The sequence below is a fragment of the Arachis hypogaea genome, chromosome 18 (genome assembly GCF_003086295.3).
Source record: "Arachis hypogaea cultivar Tifrunner chromosome 18, arahy.Tifrunner.gnm2.J5K5, whole genome shotgun sequence".
Lineage (NCBI taxonomy): Eukaryota > Viridiplantae > Streptophyta > Magnoliopsida > Fabales > Fabaceae > Arachis > Arachis hypogaea.
The window spans coordinates 85,919,845-85,924,838 of record NC_092053.1 but is presented as its reverse complement, the minus strand read 5'-3'; positions in this window follow the sequence as shown (position 1 = coordinate 85,924,838).

The following is a 4,994-nucleotide window of genomic DNA, read 5'->3' as shown; positions in this document are numbered from 1 at the left end:
AATCCCACAGAGATTAACGGATTAAGCAATCAATAGTTGATTAATTATCCTAGTCAGACGGTTCAGATTTGGATGTGATAAGCAGCAGGAATTGTAAATGGCATAAAAGTAAAGAAAGCAATAAAGTGCAGAAAAGTAAAATGGCAAGAAAAGTAAATGTAAGAACTAAAAATAAAATGAACATTGGGATCAAGAGATATTGCAATCCTCCGGATCAAGTTCATTCTCATCTATTCCTCAATCAATGCATTCATTGATCTCCTTGGCAATGTTAAGTGATTGGATCCCAATTCCTTGGCAATCCAATCTCTCTAAGCTTGAACAATTTCCCAATTCCTTGATTTAATTGCTCATGGAAAGAGATGAAGTTTGGTTACTGATTATACCACACACATTCATAGATCAAAGTATTGGTAAGATTAAATGTCACAATATCCATCCAACCCCCAATCTAATCCAATGTGAGAGAGCATTTCTAGCATGATTTCTTCATTCCTCTTCCAAGGTTCAAAGGAAATCCAAGTATGAGCAATTTCTCTTCGGAGACAATTATCCAATTGGATGAAGATCGAAATCTCTCTAGTAAAATCAAGAGAAAAGAAAGAAGAAGAAGAATAAGAACTACCATTGATCCATTGAATCACAATAGAGCTCTCTAACCCAATAAAAAGAGTTATTAGTTGATCATTGCTCTACCAAAATAGAAAAGAAAGAAATTGTAGAAAAGTAAAGATGAAGATTAAAACTGAAATTGAAACTTCAAAATTCATAAATGAAAATTACAACTAAAATGAAACTACTCCTAAGAGAAAAGGAAGAAGAGTGGTTGAGGGGAGGGGTCCGAAGACCCACTCCCCTTGGAGTGTGCCAATTCACAGAAGTTCGAATCGGTCTTCACTCTCTCCCCCTTCCTTCAATTCTCCATTCCAGAATGAATTCAATGTAGAAACTAAGGCCTTTTTATAGACTCTCTTAAATTACAAAAATGAAATGAAATTAAAAGCAAATTACAATGAAATGAAAATTAACTATTCTAGATGCTTCTTGTGGCCTTGATTGGTTGACAATTGTGGGCTTGCTTGCTTGAGCTTTGAAGTGGACTTGAGAGAGAAGTGAATCAAATTGTGGTCCAGGGTGACTTGGCTTTATTGCTTCCGCTATCCATACTAACGCTACAAGTGTGACGTTAGTGCTGAAGTTAGTGTGGCTAACGTCACACTTGCTACCCAGTTGGTGTTTTTGGGGCTTAAAAGATACCTCTTGTTTGTTCTCCAATTTCATGCCCACTATAGAGTATTATATATCATTGGAAATATCTGAATGTCAGCTTTCTAACGCAACTGAAATCACCATAATTGGATCTCTGTAACTTAAGTTATGCTCCTTTGAAGTGGACAAGGTCGCTGGCATAGTCGCTAGCGTTACTGGAAAAAGCGAGTCACAATAACGTTAGCGATCAGGGGCTTAATATTGCCAGGTTCTGGAGCTCAAACTTAATGTCCACCCCATACTATTATATATTTTTGGAAAGCCCTGGATGTCTACTTTCCAACGCCTTTGAAAACGCATCATTTGAAGCTCTACAGCTCGAGTTACACTTCTTGGAAAGTGAAGAGGTCAGCTGGCCTTACTACAGGTTGATACCATGTTCATCTTTGCACTTTCGGGGCAGGTTTTCTGCCTCAAATTCAGTGTCCACCATGTAGTTCCATATATGCTTGGAAAGATCTGGAATCCTACTTTCCAATGCCACTGAAATCACTTCATTTGGAACTTTGTGGCTCAAGTTATTCTTGTTTGAAGAAGGCATGGCCAGGCTGCCAGTGAGATCTTTGCCCACGTTAATGTCCACGTTAGTGTAACTAACGTGGCCATTAACGTGGGTCTTCTTTTGCTTCGCTAGCGTTATTGGCACTCACTTTTGCCAATAACGCTGCTCCTTCTTCAAAGTTAATGCCATTAACTTTCTCACTAACGTTGGGCTTCTCTTTTCTTCCACGTTAGTGCCCACGTTAGTGGAGCTAACGGGGTTGCTAATGTGGGTCTTCTTGCCTTTTGCTAACGTTAGTGGCATTAACGTTCTCACTAACTTTCCAAGCTTTCCTTCCTTCCACTTTAATGGCCACGTTAATGGCGCTAACATAGCCACTAACGTGGCTCTTATCTGCTTCTTTTGGTCTGAAATCAAACAAACAAAGTGTATCAAAGTAACATACAAGATAAACTTTACTATCCTAAGTGTGCTAATAATGCTCAAAATCATACTTTCACTTAGTGTGATCTATTTCATTATATTCACCATGTATATTAACTAAAATTCACCTATGCTTGAGATTTTGTTTCATGCAGAGATTTTTCATGCTATTACTCATTTATTGGCCAAATTTGTATGAAAACTAACTAAAACCTACTGAAATAACTATCAAAAACAGGCAATGATGCACCCGCATCAGTAAGCTCTGTATATATAGGTGGATAATAATTAAAATTGCATGATTCATGTAGGTAGTTTGCATCTAGAATAGATTGCATTGCATGAGATTCTACCATTCTAACTTTACTCTTTCACTTGGATTTAGCATGAGGACATGCTATTATTGTTTAAGTGTGGGGAGGTTGATAAACCCATATTTTATGATGTATTTTGTACTTTACTTAAGTGATTTGTTCAACCCTTCACCCACTTATTCATGTAAATTGCATGTTTCCTTCCTTATTTTATGATATATGTGAAAAACATGTTTCCTATGCTTTAAAAATATTAATTTTATGATGCCGTGATTTGTGTGTTAAGTATTTTCAGATCTCATAGGGCAGGAATGGCTTAAGGGACAAAAAGGAAACATACAAAATTGGAAGGAAAGCACAAAAATGGAGTTTTCAAGAAAAGGCAGCTACGCGAACGCATGGACAACGCGAGCGCGTGCCTAGCGCAAAAATGCAGTGACGCAAACGCGAGGATAACGCGGACGCACGCCTTGAGTAGAACGCAGTTGACGCGTACGCGTGACTGACGCGTACGCGTGACAAGGAAAACTCCCAGATGACGCGAACGCGTGACCCACGCGAGCGCGTGACAGATGCCACGTACAGAAATCTGCAGAAAATGCCCCCAGTGATTTTTGGACCCTTTTTTCGGCCCAAATCCAAACCAGAAACACAGAATATAAGTCAGAGAATGGAGGAATCAAAGGAGAGACATAGAACAACTTATCATACATTCATATACATAATTTTAGGATTAGATGTAGTTCTTAAAGAGAGAGGTTCTCTCCTCTCTCTTAGGATGAGGATTATGATTAGGATTTATATTAGGATTGGGATTTTATCTTCTTCAATCACAGGTTCAATGTTCTTTTTATTTATTTTATCACTTTAGTTCATGAACTCTTTATGTCTAAATTGATTTTCTTTTATTAATGAAATTGAGGTATTTCAGATTTATGAATTTTTTTATTTAGCTTTTTATATTCTTGGCTTTAATTGATTAATTGGAGACTCTTGAGTTATCAAACTCATCGTGATTGATAATTGTTATTTTTGCTAATTGATTCGAATTCCAATAACTCTAGTCTTTCCTTAGGAATTGACTAGGACCTGAGGATCAACTTAATTAGTCCACTTGACCTTCCTTTATCCAGCAATGGTTAACTTAGTGTGATTAAAACCCAATTCTCATTACCATTGATAAGGATAACTAGGATAGGACTTCTAATTCTCATATCTTGCCAAGAGATTTTTATTATTATTATTATCAATTTATTTTCCTTGTCATTTAAATTACTTGTTCCTTATTTCCAAAAACCCAAAAAATACAATTTTCATAACCAATAATAAATCATACTTCCCTGCAATTCCTTGAGAAGACGACCCGAGGTTTGAATACTTCGGTTATAAATTTATTTGGGTTTGCTTAAGTGACAACCAAACTTTTGTATAAAATGATTCTCTATTGGTTTAGAAACTATACTTACAACGCGATAATATATTTTAATATATTTATGAATTTCTTTACCGATAGAAAATACGATCGTCATGGATCAAATCAAAACAAAAGTTATCTCTTAGCTACCCAAGCGGACTGAGAGGAAAAAGAAGTTCATTCAATTCATATGAATTAAATAGAGCTCCTCCCCCTAATGACTTGGGGTTCAGTGAATCATAGCTCTATGAACACTTACAGGAATGTAAATTGCATAAAAATAAATCAACTTGAACACAGAAGTGAAATTGAAGATTGACAGAAAGGTAGAAGTACAAGAAATTGAAAAATTGCATAAAAGCAAAACTGAACTCAGTACAAACCAAGAAGAAAGTGCAGAAAGTAAAATCGGTACAAAAGAAAAATTCTACACTAAGCTCTCTTGAGTCTCTAATCCTCGAAGAGAGCTTTGGAGTCTCTAATCCTTCAGCCTCTACTCCTACTCCTACTGCAGGCTCCTACTTTACTACTAGTGCCCCCTATTAGAATCCCCCTTATTGTTATGAAACTAAAGCCTTTATATAGGCTTTCATAAATTACAAATTAAAAACAAATTACAATTAAATAAAAATTCCTATTCTACATGCTTCTTGTCCCTTTGCTTGAGTGATATTAATGGGCTTTGCTTGCTTGAAGTTTAAATGGACTTCGAGTGCAGTTAATTGAATCAGAATTTTGCTTCCAGGAGAGCGTAGTGCTTTTGAGGAGAGCGGAGTGCTCTTGCACTCACGCACATGCGTCGCCCACGTGTGTGCATTATTTTGCACTTTGGCACTTGTGACGCGTACGCATCGCCTTCAGCGCTCTTGAGAAGAGCGTAGCGCTCGAGCCAAGAACGCTCTTCCACGCGTACACGTCACTCGTGCGTACGCGTGGCCCTTCAAATTGCCACTTTCACGCGTACGCGTCATCCAACACTTGGAAGGTATAAAAGAGAAGCATGGTAAAATAACAAGGGGTAATAAAATCTACAACTACCAGTTGCAAGAAAACCATAATAACAACTAAATTA